At 43.7% G+C, this 19,344-nt stretch overlaps 6 non-coding genes across 6 annotated transcripts; 2 read left to right on the forward strand and 4 right to left on the reverse strand.

Annotated features, from left to right (window-relative positions):
* The first annotated feature begins 2,219 nt into the window (after window positions 1-2,219).
* LOC141327230 (U5 spliceosomal RNA) lies at window positions 2,220-2,334 on the forward strand. Its single transcript, XR_012354538.1, has one exon. It is a non-coding gene; the product is annotated as a U5 spliceosomal RNA (small nuclear RNA).
* Window positions 2,335-2,670: 336 nt separating this feature from the next.
* Window positions 2,671-2,742, reverse strand: trnah-gug (transfer RNA histidin (anticodon GUG)). The gene has a single exon. It is a non-coding gene; the product is annotated as a tRNA-His (tRNA).
* A 152-nt stretch (window positions 2,743-2,894) lies between these two features.
* Window positions 2,895-2,976, reverse strand: trnas-aga (transfer RNA serine (anticodon AGA)). The gene has a single exon. It is a non-coding gene; the product is annotated as a tRNA-Ser (tRNA).
* Window positions 2,977-3,230: 254 nt separating this feature from the next.
* On the reverse strand, window positions 3,231-3,303 carry trnak-uuu (transfer RNA lysine (anticodon UUU)). The gene has a single exon. It is a non-coding gene; the product is annotated as a tRNA-Lys (tRNA).
* A 4,431-nt stretch (window positions 3,304-7,734) lies between these two features.
* LOC141327232 (U5 spliceosomal RNA) lies at window positions 7,735-7,849 on the forward strand. The gene has a single exon (XR_012354539.1). It is a non-coding gene; the product is annotated as a U5 spliceosomal RNA (small nuclear RNA).
* Window positions 7,850-9,011: 1,162 nt separating this feature from the next.
* trnas-uga (transfer RNA serine (anticodon UGA)) lies at window positions 9,012-9,093 on the reverse strand. Its single transcript has one exon. It is a non-coding gene; the product is annotated as a tRNA-Ser (tRNA).
* Window positions 9,094-19,344: the final 10,251 nt, after the last annotated feature.

The raw sequence follows: 19,344 nt of genomic DNA on the forward strand, positions 1-19,344 counted from the left end.
TGAAATTATTAGCTTGGGTGATGTGTTGACTGTAGAATTCGAAGGATTGTAGTTTGCTGGTCTAGAAGCATTTCTTGTTTTGTCAAGATTTCTCTCAGTAAAACTGCAAGAGATTAACATAAATGTTAATTGCCTGACCCTTCATTCAAGTTAGCGTTTGACATTGAAACATAAAAAAAGCTGGTGAGTCCACCAAATTGGCCATAGGCTCCGGACGGACGCCTGTAGGGGCACCCTGGCGCCACGAGGAAGGCCACAAAAGGCCTTTGGATGCACCTAACCGCCTAGTCTTCCTCACAGCCTATTTCGCCCACTAACCACCTAAACTTCACCACAGCCTTCCCCAGTGCCGCGAAATGCCTATTTCGCCCACTAATCACCTAAACTTCACCATAGTCTTCCTCAGTGCCACGGAACGCCTATTTCGCCCACTAACCACCTAAACTTCACCATAGTCTTCCTCAAAGCCCGCAGAGTGCCTATTTTGACCCCTAACCACCTAAACTTCACCAAGGTCTTCCCCGGTGCCGCAGAGTGCCTGTTTTGACCCCTAACCACCTAAGCTTCGCCACGGTCTTCCTCGAAGCCTGCAGAGTGCCTATTTTGACCCCTAACCACCTAAACTTCATCTTTCCACTATCGTGGCCGGTCGACCGTATGGGCATGGCCGCGAGGTGCCTTTCGTGCCCGCTAAACACCTATTTTTGTCCCAGAGAGAGGTCACTCTAAATCGGTCCCGAAAGATCGCAGGACCTCGAAATTCGACACGAGGGTAGCCGAGGGCGTCCCGAGTTGCAGTCCAGAGTTTGAAATTTCTGCTTCCTTCCTAAGTGCGCGTTTCGGCAGTTCAGCATGATCCATACGCAATTCGGCTTTCTCCATCCCTGAGGGTCTTTCTGGTCCCCAGTGACTACCGGCAGGCCAAGTTTGGGGCCGAACGGCAGAGCATCCCACATACCACTTATCCCATGCAGTTTCACAGTTGTTTCGTGGACAGCAGAGCACGAGGGCTGTTTTGCAGCCCCTCAGACACCCAGGGGCCGAAGGGGGGGGCGGCGACAAGCGCAACTTATTCCATTGACTTTTTATAGGCGCTTCGTGGACGTTGGCCGATCGGCCCAAAATTGACATATACGGCACGTCACGGTCCCCCGGGGCGGCCCCCAAAGTTCCGTGTCCGTATCTGCTCGATCGGCTGAAAAAGACCCCCTTGACTGCGAGACACCTGTAAAACTTCCATTGAATAAGTTGGGAGGCCCAGTCAAGTAAGTTACAGGTGGGACTTTCCCTCTTGTGCGGTCCGTTTTTGAGGTCAGACATCAAAGAATCCACCAAGAAAGCTATTGGGTGGCTCCTAGCCTCCTCCTGAAGCACCCAGAGATGCTCAATCCTCAGAATTCTACTGACCACGAACAGCCTATTTTTTATAATGGGATAGATTATACGTGGGACATCCAGATCTCAGCTTCTGGACGTGCTATCAAGCTGAAACCTACGTTCCTGCGCTGGCCTCATTATAAAAAACAGGCTGTTCGTGGTCAGTGGAATTCTGAGGGTTTAACACCTCAGGGTCCTTCAGGAGGATGGGGGGAGCCACCTCAATAAGTTCTTTAGTGTATTAATTGATGTTTGACCACAGAAGCGGACCACACAAGAGGGAACATCCCACCTCTAACTTACTTAACAGGGCCTCCACAGGCTTTCCGTGGACAGTGCATTTTTAAGCATATTAAGCCGTTTTAGGTGATCTAATGTACATAGAACTGCTGGGTAGTGTTCCCTGAGCACTGTACTGTAGAAATGTGTCCATAAAACCACTGTAGTTATGAAATATGACTTACTACTGTGCCGTCCACAGAAAGCCTGTGGAGGCCCTGTCAAATAAGTTCTCCATGAAATACTCCATGAAATACCAGATTGACCCGCCACGAGCTAAAGTCTCCCAATATCTTAAATGCTACACATTACAGGGGGTCATTATTTGGACCGCTTTATTTCATTTCATTTTTTTTTCTAATACGGGGGCATGAAAAAAGAGATGACATTGCCTTGATCGGGTTTGTGAATACTGGGTGAGGGAAGGGACTTTCGTAACTCCTCCCATTTGGAGTGAGGGGGGTGACGAAAATCATGTTGGCAGGTGTCGGCACCCTAGATTACCCTTGGTGAGCGTAGTGGTTTACCACAGTGTGCGCACAGGTCCACGGGCGTAGAGACACATCTCGAGTTTCTCTTCATCAGCGCATAAATCTTTTGCCTTTTACTAAAGATTTCCGTGGAGGGGAACCTTTGCGAGTGACCTGTATTTTTGGGGGCTCTGCTCACAGCAGAGCTACACTAGAGTGTCAAGAGCAGAGTCAATCTGGCCACCCGCCAGCGTGCAGTGGAACGAAGCGTGCTTCGTCATGGACTGTGTTTGCAGCCTTTGCGCTTCCAGCTTCGCAACTTCAAATTTCTTTAGCCAGCATGGAAAGACAGCGCTCTCTCGTCCATGACGGGCTCAAACAAAGATGGCTTCAGCTCTTTTGGCCCTATCAGTGACTCGTGCGTTTCGAGCCTTCTATTTTGACCCCGAAAGCCAGCGTCTGCTGCCTGCGTTGTTGGTATAGTATAACTGGCACCCGTACGAAAAATGGAGGTGGCAGAAAGGAGCTCAGTGCACAAAAAGCCTGCCATGACCCGGATTCGAACCGGGGTTGCTGCGGCCACAACGCAGAGTACTAACCACTATACGATCACGGCGTGCCACTGGCTCACGCCTGGTGGTGCCGGCCGTCCCAATGCAAAAAGGGTCAGCGGCGTGTTTTATTCCTGTTGGAGAGAGGGCACACAAATCCGTGCGAGGAACACGGAAGAAAAGAGCCCGGCCGCTTCTCCTCAGCACCAGTGAACAGCGTAGTCGGCAGGATTCGAATCTGCGCGGGGAGACCCCAATGGATTTCTAGTCCATCGCCTTAACCACTCGGCCACGACTACGATGTCTTCTGTCCCATTGTCGACCTCAAAGTTGGGTGAAAAAGCCGTGAACTAGCTACCGCTTTGCTCAACTCGCCTAGCGTAAAACTCCTAAAGGGGAAAACAGCCCACCTCAAGCAAAGAAACATTCATGAAGGGGAAGCATAGCAAACACTGTATGTGAAGTCTGTCACATCTTTAAGCGTATGCCGCCACACGGCAGAGCTGGACCGGCACGACACCAAGCTGAGGCCGCCGACAAGAAGACGGCCCTTCGCCTGAACAGGGACTTGAACCCTGGACCCTCAGATTAAAAGTCTGATGCTCTACCGACTGAGCTATCCAGGCTCTTGTGCTTTGAGCGTCTCTTACGTTTTATATAAGAACACTTTCTCCACAAGCCGCCCGGCAGAAGAAAAAGCTGGTGAGTCCACCAAATTGGCCATAGGCTCCGGACGGACGCCTGTAGGGGCACCCTGGCGCCACGAGGAAGGCCACAAAAGGCCTTTGGATGCACCTAACCGCCTAGTCTTCCTCACAGCCTTCCTCAGTGCCACGGAACGCCTATTTCGCCCACTAACCACCTAAACTTCACCACAGCCTTCCCCAGTGCCGCGAAATGCCTATTTCGCCCACTAATCACCTAAACTTTACCATAGTCTTCCTCAGTGCCACGGACGCCTATTTCGCCCACTAACCACCTAAACTTCACCACAGCCTTCCCCAGTGCCGCAAAATGCCTATTTCGCCCACTAATCACCTAAACTTCACCATAGTCTTCCTCAAAGCCCACAGAGTGCCTATTTTGACCCCTAACCACCTAAACTTCACCAAGGTCTTCCCCGGTGCCGCAGAGTGCCTGTTTTGACCCCTAACCACCTAAGCTTCGCCACGGTCTTCCTCGAAGCCTGCAGAGTGCCTATTTTGACTCCTAACCACCTAAACTTCATCTTTCCACTATCGTGGCCGGTCGACCGTATGGGCATGGCCGCGAGGTGCCTTTCGTGCCCGCTAAACACCTATTTTTGTCCCAGAGAGAGGTCACTCTAAATCGGTCCCAAAAGATCGCAGGACCTCGAAATTCGACACGAGGGTAGCCGAGGGCGTCCCGAGTTGCGGTCCAGAGTTTGAAATTTCTGCTTCCTTCCTAAGTGCGTGTTTCGGCAGTTCGGCATGATCCATACGCGATTCGGCTTTCTCCATCCCTGTTTTAGTTTTTTAGTTTTATTTATTTATTTGATCAGGGACAGTGCACAAACAACATTAGTCTAAAATAAGAAAAGATGTCATGTGCCAGGTTATAGCAAAAATGCTAATTTCCACCTGCAGTCCCTGGACAGGTTGTTGTTATGCTTACAAAAGTTTATCAAATATATACAGAAAAATGCATAGAAAATTCACATCATAAAAGTACATTCTATCATTCATTCACTCACTCACAATTTAAAACGTTCATATCACAGTCATTTAGTGCATACAGATTTGCTTTGATAATAACCACTGTTTGGTCAAGCATGTAAAAGTGCAATAGTTTGTACATGAAATAATTTCATTTGGAAGAGTGTTCCAAAGGCTCGCTGCTTTATAAAAGAAAGATTGTTGACCAAATGCCGTTTTACATCTTGCAACGCTGCACTCTCCTCTGACTGTCGACCGTGTAGTTCTGGAAATTCTCTCCGAATTGAGTGTGAAAAATTTTTTCAAAGGGGGAGCAGCGATGTTATGGATTATTTTAAACAGGACAGAAATTTGATTATATTTAATAAGATTTTCGAAACTCAAAAAGTTATATTTACTTTGTACTTTACAATGATGGTACAGTCGAGGTTTTTTATCATGAATTTTTATGGCCCTTTTATATAATGATTCAAGTGGTTTTAACGATGTTTTGCATGCCTGAGACCAACTAGGGTCTTTCTGGTCCCCAGTGACTACCGGCAGGCCAAGTTTGGGGCCGAATGGCAGAGCATCCCACATACCACTTATCCCATGCAGTTTCACAGTTGTTTCGTGGACAGCAGAGCACGAGGGCTGTTTTTCGTAGCAAAAAATTGCCGACTCGGTATGCCGTCGAGGGCCACGTGACACCGCGTTCGGCGAAATTTGGGGCCCCTCAGACACCCAGGGGCCGAAGGGGGGCGGCGACAAGCGCAACTTATTCCATTGACTTTTTATAGGCGCTTCGTGGACGGTGGCCGATCGGCCCATAATCGACATATACGGCACGTCACGGTCCCCCGGGGCGGCCCCCAAAATTCCGTGTCCGTATCTGCTCGATTGGCTGAAAAAGACCCCCTTGACCGCGAGACACCTGTAAAACTTCCATTGAATAAGTTGGGAGGCCCAGTCAAGTAAGTTACAGGTGGGACTTTCCCTCTTGTGCGGTCCGTTTTTGAGGTCAGACATCAAAGAATCCACCAAGAAAGCTATTGGCTGGCTCCTAGCCTCCTCCTGAAGCACCCAGAGGTGCTCAATCCTCAGAATTCTACTGACCACGAACAGCCTATTTTTTATAATGGGATAGATTATACGTGGGACATCCAGATCTCAGCTTCTGGACGTGCTATCAAGCTGAAACCTGCGTTCCTGCGCTGGCCTGGACATGCCCTAATGACGGTGAGAATTTGAAGAAGATTGGAGAAACTTGAAAATTTTGCCAAAAAAAAAACTCCCCTTTGAGGTTTTTCCAGCCAGATTTTCAAGTTTCTCCAAACTTCTTGAAATTCACCACAGGAGCTGGGAATGTCCAGACTAGCGCAGGAACGCGGTTTTCAGCTTGATTGCACGTCCAGAGGCTGAGATGTCCCACGTACAATCTATCTCATTATAAAAAAACAGGCTGTTCGTGGTCAGTGGAATTCTGAGGGTTTAACACCTCAGGGTCCTTCAGGAGGATGGGGGGAGCCACCTCAATAAGTTCTTTAGTGAATTAATTGATGTTTGACCACAGAAGCGGACCACACAAGAGGGAACATCCCACCTGTAACTTATTTAACAGGGCCTTCACAGGCTTTCCGTGGACAGTGCATTTTTAAGCATATTAAGCCGTTTTAGGTGATCTAATGCAGTGTTTTTCAACCTTTTTTGAGCCAAGGTACATTTTTAATTGAAGAAAAATCACAAGGCACACCAACAATCGAAACTGTAAAAAAATGTATTTCTGTAGCCTATATTACTAATATACAGCCATTCTTATCGAAGTGTCTTGAACAGGAATCAAATAAAAAAAGAAAAAAGTATTTTATGATCTTTAATATTCAGGGTTCGAAATTAACTTTTTTGCTTGGTCTACTTCAAAAAGTTAGGAGCACCAGAAAAAATTTTAGGAGCACTCACTGAATATTAAGGAGCACCACAACTGTCAATTGAGCAGATCAGCCAGCACTCATCCCAGCATATCTTTTTAGTAATGCACCAAACTAAATTCTTCATGGCTGATTCTGATTGCTGATGCTTTACAAGCAAATGGGCTGACTCTAGAATCTAAAAGGCTTTTTAAAAAATATTTATTTTAAACCTTAAGGAAGGGACAAGAATATATTTAAAATATGAGTACATGCATGTTTATTTTCTCTATTATAGGTAGAGCCATTTAAATTAGAGGCAGCCACTGCATTTTTAAACAATCAATGTTAGAAATAACAAAAAATAAACTACACAATTCTTTCTTAATCCTATTAAGTGCAAACAATAACTGCCATAATCAAAGCAGGCTACTCTCTCAATTTAAAAGTGCAAATAGAGACCACATTTTTCAAACATGATGCAGAGCTATTGACAAATACACAACCTATGAACCTATTACAACCCACATATACTAATAACAGCCTAGATATGTTATGTAGCCTAATTTGCGCACATTGGGGAGTCGCTCTCTAAACCCCATGTATCAAAATTGCCTTTGAATGCGCGTGCGCGTTTTGCTTTCGGTTTCGTTTTAACGATCTCACGAAACTGTCGGTGGTGCTGAGCGTGCTTTAACACATTAATTTAACAAAAGAACTTGAAAGTGGGGGACCACAAACGGGATTTCAAAAAGTCTGATGTGAATGTATGCCTCGTTGTACATTATATACTGAGGCGGAGGCGCCAGAATTACATCTGACAGAATGTGCACTATAGGCCTACTATATTTCTTCATAAGCATATTGTGAAGAGATTTTAATGGTCAAAAATCACAATCAAGTTACATCACACACCCTTAATTGCAATGCAGTTTGTGCAAATCCGAAACGGAGGTTGAGAGAGAGAGAGAGAGAGAGAGAGAGGGAGAGAGAGAATTGGAGCAAAAAAAAACGTTCGGTTTCAGCGGAGTGCAGTGTCAGTGACGGAGTGATTGACGGCTAATATCTCAAATCTGAATTTAAGCTAAGAATTTAAAGAGTGTAAAGAAATGAAAACAAGTCGCACCACAACAATTTCTCGCAAAAAATGCTCCCAAATATATTTAGAGGTCGCGCAGATTCAATTTTGGGAGCATATGCGACAATTTTGAGCCCTGATATTCCTTTTTCTGTCAAATAAAAAGTGCAATTAACAATATACAGTCATTCTTATCAAAGTGTCTTGAATAGGAATCAAACAAATTTCTACCCACTCAGTGTGAAACCTGGGCCTGTTTTAGGTGAAATTGAATAATTTCCCCGGGCACACCTGACGATCTCTCACGGCACTCTAGTGTACCGCGGCACAGTGGTTGAAAAACACTGCCCTAGATTACCCTTGGTGAGCGTAGTGGTTTACCACAGTGTGCGCACAGGTCCAAGGGCGTAGAGACACATCTCGAGTTTCTCTTCATCAGCGCATAAATCTTTTGCCTTTTACTAAAGATTTCCGTGGAGGGGAACCTTTGCGAGTGACCTGTATTTTTGGGGGCTCTGCTCACAGCAGAGCTACACTAGAGTGTCAAGAGCAGAGTCAATCTGGCCACCCGCCAGCGTGCAGTGGAACGAAGCGTGCCTCGTCATGGACTGTGTTTGCAGCCTTTGCGCTTCCAGCTTCGCAACTTCAAATTTCTTTAGCCAGCATGGAAAGACAGCGCTCTCTCGTCCATGACGGGCTCAAACAAAGATGGCTTCAGCTCTTTTGGCCCTATCAGTGACTCATGCGCGTCGAGCCTTCTTTTTTGACCCGGAAAGCCAGCGTCTGCTTCCTGTGTTGTTGGTATAGTATAACTGGCACCGCACCCGTACAAAAAATGGAGGTGGCAGAAAGGAGCTCAGTGCACAAAAAGCATGCTGTGATCCGGATTCGAGCCTGGGCTGCTGCAGCCACAACGCAGAGTACTAACCACTATACGATCACGGCGCGCCACTGGCGCACGCCTGGTGGTGCTGGCCATCCAAATGCAAAAAGGGCCAGCGGCGTGTTTTATTTCCGTTTGAGAGAGGGCACACAAATCCGTGCTAGGGACGCGGAAGAAAAGGGCCCGGCCGCTTCTCCTCAGCGCCGTTGAACGGCGTAGTAGGCAGGATTCGAACCTGCACGGGGAGGCCCCAATGGATTTCTAGTCTTTCGCCTTAACCACTCGGCCCCGATGTCCTCTGTCCCGTTGTAGACCTCAAAGTTGGGTGAAAAAGCCATGAACTGGCTTCCGCTTTGCTGAACTCGCCTAGCGTAAAACTCCTAAAGGGGAAAACAGCCCACCACAAGCAACGAAACATTCCTGAAGGGGAAGCATAGCAAACACTGTATGTGAACTCTGTCACATCTTTAAGCATACGCCGCCACACGGCAGAGCTGGACTGGCACGACAACAAGCTAAGGCCGCCGACAAGAAGATGGCCCTTCGCCTGAACAGGGACTGGAACCTTGGACCCTCAGATTAAAAGTCTGATGCTCTACCGACTGAGCTTTCCGGGCTCTTGTGCTTTGTGCGGCTCTTACGTTTTATATAAGAACACTTTCTCCACAAGCCGCCTAGCAGAAGCTCACTTGCCACAGGAGCTACGGGATAAAGGCCGCACGCAATTACGTCAGTGAGAGCAAAGCCCAAAGGCCTTGGAAGGCCCAACCACCGTCTCAAAAAGCTAAAGGTGAAAGGGCAAATGCCCGCCCGTAGTCAGCAGGGTTTGAACCTGCGCGGGGAGGCCCCAATGGATTTCAAGTCCATTGCCTTAACCTCTCGGCCACGACTACGCCTGCCTGGGGACCGCCTGCTCTCTTGGCTGGAGGCGGGCAGCACAGGATGCCACCGAGCTTCAGGCGCAAAATCCAACTGAAGTGTGAGGTGGCAAAAAGGAGCTGGACGTCCCCGTCGCTCAACGGCAAAGGGCTGCCGTGACCCGGATTCGAGCATTCTTTTCTGACCGCGTAAATCCGGCACCAAGCGCCTGCGTTGGTGTTATAGTGGTGAGCATAGCTGCCTTCCAAACAGTTGACCCGGGTTCAATTCCCGGCCAACGCATTATTTACGGCTGTGGTTGTCCTTGAGGCAGAACTCCTTCTGTGACCTCTGTCTGCCCCAAAAGCTTTTGGATGAGTCGTTCAACAGCAGCAAAGAACTAGGTCTCCCCGTCAGGGAATCGAACCCCGTTCTTGCGCGCGGCAGCCGGGAATTGTTTAGCTAAACGACCTTACACCGTTTCCCATTCATTCTCAATGGTAGTGCTAAACCACTACGGATGCAATATTCTTTTGTCCACTGACGCTCTCGTGGCGCTCTTCCGTGTTTCGTCACCCCCGGGAAGTTTCAAATCGCCATTTTCCTACAGGCTTCGTTCATTTTATTCAGCACGTCTATCAAAGGTAAGTTACTTTATTTATGTATATTACCTAGCTTACGTTTTTTGGTGCTGTTAATAATGATATCCAATTAGTTGTTGAGCGAAAACGCCCGCTTTGCTCCATTAAACTTTACGCTGTTGGCTTTTATTTACTATTATATAATCAAAGGTTGATTTGCAGCAAAGTTATGAATGAACATGATCGTTTTATATATTCATGTGTACAGTTTTTATGTCATTCGGTTAAATTGTCCGTTTAGTTACCTTACTCGTTTGGCTTGTGGTAAATACGAGCTAAATAATGAATATGTTTTTTTTTTACATTTACGTGAATGGTTTTCATTTGGTGATGTTACATAGTCTACGTATAGCATAGATTTCAGTAGTGATGTGTTGATAACTCACAGATACTGTCCTACTGCCTGACCAATTACACATTGCACTGGCTAAGGTAGCTTACTGTGGTAAATAGTTTGTGCCTGTTATGTTTTTAGGCCAAATTAAGTAAGGTAGACTTTAATATATGTCCTTTACGTTGAACAAGGCTTAATAGCCTAATTGTAGAAACAAATTTATGGGTTTTATAATAATTATACAACTTTCAATGTGTGAAATAATAGAAACTCATTAAACAACATCACCGTTTTAGATAAAGCTACCAAACCATCTGTAAAAATCTCTAAATATTATTCCCTGTCATGCACAAGGCTTGTTTTCTTTCAGAATATCCCTTTATTGTGTTTATATACAGTACTAAATCCATATTTTTGATGTTTAATATACTGTACTCACTTAAATTCATTAAACTCTGACACCATTTGAGATAAAGTTATCAAACCAGCTGTAAACATCTCTAAATATTATTCCCTGTCATGCACAAGGCTTGTTTTTATATACGGTACTAATAATAAAAGGAATATTCAGAAAAACAAACCTTGTGAATGACGGAATAATATTTAGAGATTTTTACAGTTGGTTTGATACTGTTGTGAACTTTTCTCAGAGACCAGGAGACGTTTTGGATATCTTGAAGCAGAAGTTTCTCTTTATTGAGATCCTAGCTGTTCGTTCGCTGCAGTCATCAAAAGTCGTCTGACTAATGTCAGATACAATACAGTTTAAATATATTTCCAGGGGGAGGATTACATAGAGGTGGAGTCAATCTAAACAAAGCATGCAAATGCAGTACAGGAATCAGCCCGTTACCAGAGTTCCCCAGCCCTGATCTCATTATCATAACAGTGTCATTCAAAGGCATAGGTGCTAATCCAGTCAGTCTGACAGTATTGCCCATACCTTCACATTATCATTGAGACAAAGGTATCATTCAAAGGCATATGCACTAATCCAATCAGTCTGACAGTATTGCCCATACTTTAACATTACCATAGAGACAAAGGAATAACTGTACCTTGAGAACAAAAAGGTTAATGTCTCAGACACCTGGGCTGCCTGATTTGATCTTCTTCTAAGGTTATCATCTGTACCTCTAAATTCAATGTACTTAGCATCACAGATAAATCTAAAGTTATGTAAGAATCTATGGTCAGCATTATTATAAACAGATTCTTAAATTTGTAATCCCACAGTTCCCCCTTTGAGAGTTCTAATAACTCTCACATAATACAAATTTAAACATTTAAAAGTTCGTTCTTGTAACCTTTGATTGTTACAGGCACATAGTACTTGCTCTGTGGTGATTGTTTGTAACGGCATGTTGACACAGAAACAAACATGCAGCTAGGGCCCGTTAAGTTCTTACGGGTAATAGTCTTTTCTGGTTGGACCAGTAATTTCCTTGTGATGGTCGTGGGTCATTTGCTGAATGAAACACTTGATACTGTGGACGCATAGATAGTACACCAGTAGGAGAATCAATAGCAGAACTGCTATTTCCTTGATCCATAGCCAGGGTTTCCCTAACAAGTTTCCAAACCATGAAGAACTATCTTCAGTCATCTGGTGTAATTTTGCTGAAAGATCAAGAATGTCTTGTTGGATTTTGTTCAAGTTCTCTGTTGGATCCATTAACCCAGTGCAGCATTCAGGGCCAATAATGGTGCAGGCTCCTCCTTGCGTTGCAAGAATGTAATCCAAGGCCACTCTGTTCTGTAGGATCATTATCTTGTGAGAAGTGAGAGTGTCCGTGATATTACCTATTGCCAAAGCTGTATCATTAGCTAGTTTCTGTACAGAATTCGATAAGCTTCTGACTTGATCCAGGGCCTGCATGACACCATAAAACGGGATTAAGGCTCCAAGAGTTCTTGACCACCACGTTTGTGCACAAGTGAGTCCGGGGATGCAGCCATCTTCTTTGTTTGGGGTAGGAGCTGAATTTCCTGCTCCTACAGACGGTGCGTGTGGCATGCAAACGTTCTTTCCAGCAAACAAGGCATTTCTTGACATATTCATCAGTTCTAAGAATATGTTGTTTCTGGAGTCTATAGCTTGTGCGATGTTCATGGTGATTACTAGAATGGCAATCTTGATCATGTTGATGAATGACTGAAGTTCTCTCATGTGATTCTCTGCGTTGTGTTTTTTTTTTTTATGTTCTGTCTTCCGTGACAGTTGGTTTGGCCGTGAGTCTAGTTGTTCTTTATAGTTTGTGGATTTATACACAGGTGAGGGGGGTCGATGTGTTTAGGTCTCAGGATAGCCATCCAGGGGTATCTGCACAGATTAAGAAAGAAAAACAAAAGACGACAGAGCAGTATTTTCTGTAAAAGACAGCAAACAATAGAGTTGTATCCTCTGTTCAATCTGAGTCTAGTCTTGTTGTTCCTTCTTTCCCTAGTTCTTAATTTCCGTGACACCTAAAGAAACAGTGAGGTAAGGATGGACTAGTGGATGGGGAAGGCCTATGAGGAAAATCTTCACCGCAGGGTTTAACCCCCGAAAGCTTATTGCATTCGGTTCTTCCCTGGGCTCCTCACTGGTCTGTGTGTCCTATCCTATCCCTGTAGGTGGGGGAACAACCTTACAGTGTGACGCATGAGTCCAGGTTTTCCTTCCCTGACACAAAACTGCAGCTGCTGTAATCAACATCACTTGATGTGGTCCGTGCCACTTAGGCTCTAATGGTTTGTTTCTGAATGATTTTATCATAACCCACTGACCTGGGACAATCGTGTGTCCACCTTCTGGTGGATTCTGCCAACATGACTCGACTCTTTCTCTGGAACTCTGTACTGCCTTTGTAAGGTTTTCACAGTAAGTGATCAGGGCATCTGAGGCAATGTGCACATCAGCATTTCTGAGATCAATCACACCTGGCATCTGCATTGGGCGTCCTGTAATAATCTCATGAGGACTTAGACCTACGGATCTGTTAGGTGAAGCTCTCATACTACACAGTACCGCTGGCAGTGCTTCGACCCATAATACTCCTTCTTGATGCATTTTGCTTAGCCTGGATTTGATTGATCTGTTTGCGCGTTCGACTTGCGCTGACGCCTGTGGCCTGTAGGGGCAGTGAAGATTCCACTTAATTTTCAACATTTTTGACACTTCCTTGACTACCTGTCCCGTGAAGTGGGTACCTTGATCTGAGTCAATGCTATCTGGTAATCCCCATCTTGGAATGAAATCAGAGACAAGACATTTAGCAGTGTGTGCAGCTGTGGCACGCCCTGTTGGATAAGCTTCTATCCATCTTGAGAACTTGTCTATAACTATCAAAACGTCAGTTTTTCCCTTACACGGAGGCAATGATATGTAATCAACTTGCAGGTGGCGAAAAGGTCCTGGTGGAGCTGGGGTGTGTGTTGCTGCCGTAGTTGTTGCTGGCACATCATTATTTTTTTGACATGTAACGCATCTCTTGACTGTTTCAGTGGCTACATTTCTGAATTTTGGATTCCACCATTGATTTGAGAACCTGTGATTCATTGTTGCTGAACCACTGTGACCCAAATTGTGTATTTGTTGAGCCAAATATGGCAGCAGAGATTCGGGAGCAATATACTTTCCCCCTTTGGTCCAGCAACCAAATGAATCCACTGTGGCTCCTTTGTCTAACCACGTCCATGCTTCATATAAAGGAACATCTTTGTACAGATCAATGATTGATTCAGGGGGCAGAATTGTCTTCTGTGCTGTACTACCTGAACACACCTGTATATTTGCATATGAACAAGCCTGTTTAGCAGCTACATCAGCAAGAGCATTTCCTTTAGCTTCCGTAGTATTAGCTGTGAGATGTGCTTTCACTTTGATCACAGCTAATTTCTTTGGAAGTTTCATGGCAAACATTAAATCCTTCACTAATCCAGCATGCTTAATGGGGGATCCAGCAGAAGTTAAAAACTGTCTACTTTGCCAAATTATACCAAAATCATGAATTACCCCAAAAGCATACCTGGAATCAGTGTAGATATTTGCAATTGATCCTGACGCTAGCGTGCATGCTCTAGTTAAGGCTACTAGTTCAGCAGCTTGAGCTGAAAAATGATCTGGAAGACGACCTGAAGCTACAACTTCAGTGGGAGAAGTTACTGCATAACCTGCTCGTCTGTTACCTTCAATAACTTGAGCTGAACCATCAACAAACAACTCCAATTCTGCATTATCTATGGGAGTTTCTTTCATTTCACTTGTAGGTGTGTATGTGAGCGTAACACAATCATGAGTAATTTCTCCTTCATCCTCTAAAACAACTTCAGTCATTGCAGACATCATACATGAGGATGGGTTCGTGATTGGTGCCCGCTGTAAAACAATGTTCGGGGCTGTGAGGGATGTCAGCCAATTTCCCCAACGAGAGGATGTTACAGAAGTGACTTTTGCTTGATTCATTAGTGCGGACACTGCATGAGGGCATCTTACATTTACAGTCTGTCCTAACACCATTCCTGAAGAAGCCTGAAGAGCTAGATGAACTGCCTGCACTGCTCTGAGACATGGGCCCATACCTTGAGTGACTATGTCAAGTTTACCAGAATAGTAATGAATTGGGCGTAAATTGCCCCCATGATCTTGCATTAGACATGCAGTCATAAAGCCTAAGTGTTCATGAACATAAAGCACAAAGGGCCTATCAGATTGTGCAATTCCTAATGCTGGCGCTTGACATAGTGCTCTCTTCAAATCATTGAAAGCTTTGAGATGAATTTCTTCCATACAAACTGTATCGGAATCTCTAACCTGACCTTTCAACAAGTCATAGAGTGGCTGAGCAATCGAGGCATAGTCCTCAATCCAAGGTCTACAGTAACCTGCTGTTCCTAAAAATGATCTTAGTGCTTTAATGGTAGTAGGCGGAGGTATTGCTTTGACTGAAGTGGCTCGATCCTGTGTAATAGATCTATTTCCTGTACCAATTGTTTGACCCAGAAATGTGACTTGATTTTTAGCAATTTGAGCTTTGTGAAAACTACATTTGTGTCCTTTTTTCTGCAAATAGTCTAACAATTCTGCCAATTCAGTTTTGTGTACCTCATGATCTGTTGAGGCAAACAAAATATCATCAACATAGTGAATCATAGTGGACTGTTTGACTGGGCATTCTGGGTCACACAAATCACGTCTGAGAGCCTGATGATAGATTGTCGGCGAATTTTGAAATCCCTGTGGAACACGTGTCCACTGGTATTGCTCATAGTCAACCGTGAAAGCTAACCATGGCTGGCTGTCAGAATGCAATGGTACCGAAAAGAATCCATTAGACATATCAATTACTGAAAAAATCTTACAATCTAATGGTAAGCCATTACAAATTGTAGATGGATCTGCTACTAGGGGGGTGATTTTTTCAATATGTTTATTGGCTACTCTGTAGTCTATTGTGAGTCTCCATGTCCCATTGGCTTTCTTGATGGGCCATATAGGTGAATTACAGGGACTGTTGGTTTTAACGAGCACTCCTTGTTTCAGCAATTTTTCTACAATGCTTTTGACTCCCTGAATAGCTTCCTTACTGATCGGATATTGTTTGGTAACAGGAGGGGCGGTTCCTATTAATTTGACTGGTTCCACACCTGTGAGAAACCCGCAATCATCCTTGTCTTTAGCCCAAATTGGGTGATTCTGTAAGAAAGCATACTCAGGAGTGATTGCATTACTGGTAGAAACTTGTGCTGAAGCAATTTTTATGCTAGCAGATTCTGAGGACATGTCTAAAGTTAGATGTACTTGTCTCAGTAGATCCATGCCTAGAATTGCACCTGTATTCAATGGAGCACACAGCAATTTTGTAGTCAGAGTTTTTGGGCCTAATTGTATCTCTATGGGAGGGGTTTCAAACAAAACAGAATCTTCACCTACTACACCAGTTAAACAAAGTTTAGTTTTCTTGAATGGAATGTTTAAATCTTTAGCCAATTTTGTAGGAACTACTGTAATTTCTGCACCTGTATCAAGCAAAAAGTCAATCTCTTTCTCTTGTATGCTACCTTTCACAAAAATTCGTTTGTCATTGTGATGTATTACAGGGGAAAGGTAGCTACTCACAGCCCCAACAATTAGTTTTTTTCCTGCTCTTTTTGTGCTCTTAGAAGAGCTTGAGCTAGCTGTCCTAACGTTTCAGTGGACATTGGTGGAACTACTTCAGGGTTGTAGGCTGGCTGAGAAGGAGCAGAATTATGCATAGTATTTCTTCTATTATCTTGCAACTTCTTCCTACACTCTTTCTCCCAATGTCCTAATTTTCCACAATAATGGCATTTACCTTCTTTTTTTGTCCATTTATTTTCTTGGTTTGTTGTGTTAAATGTAGCTGCTGCTACTCTCACTTTTGCCTTAACATCAGCATCTCTTTCCCAAGTAGCTAATGTGTCTAGATTATTTCTGATAGTTTTGTTAGACCAAGTTAAATCTAAGAATGGCAAGGCTTTTCTGTACTCAGCTACAAGGCCATCTGACCAGATGCGGACTAGGGGTCCCTTGTCATCTAACACACTTTCAGGATCATCAACTATTCCGCTGTAAGCTACAGCTGACTGACAAAACTTTTCAGTGTATTCACTCACAGTTTCCTCTTTCCTTTGTACACAGTTAGTGATTCTGGACCAGTCTATTTTGGGTCCCAAGATATTCTTTAGAATTTTCATAACACCTTCTCTCAAATCGGCTCTACTGGCATGTTGTAGTGCAGAAGTAACAGCAGACTCAAAACTGTTGAATTCAGATTCAGTTAGAATTTGTGACATCAGCTGTGTGACTTCTGCTAACGACATGTCGTAGAGACGCATTTTGCTAATCAGTGCTCTTCTGAATTCAGAAAAACTTGTGCGTGCTGAAGGTAAGCTCTGGGACAATCTCTCTATATCTTTAGGTCCAAGCATTCTTGCAATTGCTTGTACCTGAACAACAGAAGAGTTGGGAGGAACATTTTCAATTCCTTCAATTCCCTGGGATCGTCTTCTAGCACCACAAACCTTCACCGAATTCACAGGCATATCAGTTACCGATTGGATGGCTACATCATTTTCAAAGAAAGCTTGTAAGTCAGGATAAATGTTATCAGGCTGACTAACTTTCATGTCAGTTTTTTCTGAAGCTTTGTTGCGGTTAAATTTTTTAGTCAAAGCGGATATTCTAGCCCGGAGTTCTTTGTTCTGTTCCTCTAGCTCTGAGTTACGCTGAGACTGTTGTGTAGCTAGCGCTAAACCAAATTCTCTGTGGCAGCAGATAATGCCTTTCACATTGTTCTTACGAATACATGCTCCAAGGACTTTCTTACACTCATCTACTGACCAAGTCTTGTCTGGATGGATCTCATATTTCTTAGTTAATTCCTGTCTAACTTTTTCAGTTACTATTAGATTCATTTGCTCTCCTAACAGTGATTTGAATTCACTATCTGACCACAAAGGAGTTGCGAGACCACCCTTTTCAGTTGTGGGGATCAGCCTAGCATTCTTTCTAACCATTTTGCGAGTTTCTTTGTTACCACACAATAACAACACTAAAACTTCTCTGATCAACAGAGGGTACGCTTGTTAACACAGATCAACTATTGTTAACCTTCCCTGAATTAACAGAGGACAACACAAACTACTAGCACTTTATGCTAAACTTCTCTGCCAACACAGAGGATAACAAATTTTAGCACTTTAATGCTAAACTTCCCTGCTTAAAACAGAGGATAACAGATATTAGCACGTAATGCTAAACTTCCCTGCCCTGAAACAGATGATAACCAATTTTAACACGTAATGCTAAACTTCCCTGCCTAAAACAGAGGATAACCAATTCTTCCCTGCCAAAAACAGAGGGTGAACAAATATTAACGTAATGTTAAACTTCCCTGAGTGAACAGAGGATAAACAACTTTAGCTCGTAATGCTAAACTTCCCTGCCTAAAACAGAGGATAACCAATATTAACACGTAATGTTAAACTTCCCTGGGTGAACAGAGGATAAACAACTTTAGCACGTAATGCTAAACTTCCCTGAATTAACAGAGGATAACCAATATTAACACGTAATGTTAATCTTCCCTGCCTAAACAGAGGGTAACTTTCATCTCTAAAAGAACACCTTTAGAGGATAACTTAGTTAACTAAACCCTACAGCTGTCTGTTAACTCTTCTCTGACGGCGCAGAGGATAACTATATGTACTGGTCTTTAGCGGTTCTTTTGGATAGAGTAGCACTCACCAACCCTTTGTTGTAAAGGAAGATTCATGGAAACCTTTGTTCAGCTGGAAGTTCGCTCTGGATTCCAAAAGATGCAGTCTTGAAAGCAGATGTTCTGTTGAGCTTGCTGTTTCAATCTGGATTCAGGTGAAGAAGCTGGAACTCTATCCGGGTCACGGCACCAAAACTGTTGTGAACTTTTCTCAGAGACCAGGAGACGTTTTGGATATCTTGAAGCAGAAGTTTCTCTTTATTGAGATCCTAGCTGTTCGTTCGCTGCAGTCATCAAAAGTCGTCTGACTAATGTCAGATACAATACAGTTTAAATATATTTCCAGGGGGAGGATTACATAGAGGTGGAGTCAATCTAAACAAAGCATGCAAATGCAGTACAGGAATCAGCCCGTTACCAGAGTTCCCCAGCCCTGATCTCATTATCATAACAGTGTCATTCAAAGGCATAGGTGCTAATCCAGTCAGTCTGACAGTATTGCCCATACCTTCACATTATCATTGAGACAAAGGTATCATTCAAAGGCATATGCACTAATCCAATCAGTCTGACAGTATTGCCCATACTTTAACATTACCATAGAGACAAAGGAATAACTGTACCTTGAGAACAAAAAGGTTAATGTCTCAGACACCTGGGCTGCCTGATTTGATCTTCTTCTAAGGTTATCATCTGTACCTCTAAATTCAATGTACTTAGCATCACAGATAAATCTAAAGTTATGTAAGAATCTATGGTCAGCATTATTATAAACAGATTCTTAAATTTGTAATCCCACAATACCTTTATCTCAAACGGTGTCGAGTTTAATGAATTTAAGTGGGTAAAGTATATTAAACATATAAAAAAATACAGATTCAGTACTGTTTGTAAAAACAATAAAGACATATTTTGAAAAAAAAAAAAAAGCCTTGCGCATGACAAGGAATAATATTTGAAGTTTTTTTTTTTTTTTACAGATGGTTTGGTAGCTTTATCTCAAATGGTGCTGTTGTTTAATGGATTTCTATTATTTCATACACTGAAGGCTCCATTTTTGGAATTAGCCTTTTATGTGTTTATCATAAT

The sequence above is a fragment of the Garra rufa genome, chromosome 2, assembly GCF_049309525.1.
Source record: "Garra rufa chromosome 2, GarRuf1.0, whole genome shotgun sequence".
Lineage (NCBI taxonomy): Eukaryota > Metazoa > Chordata > Actinopteri > Cypriniformes > Cyprinidae > Garra > Garra rufa.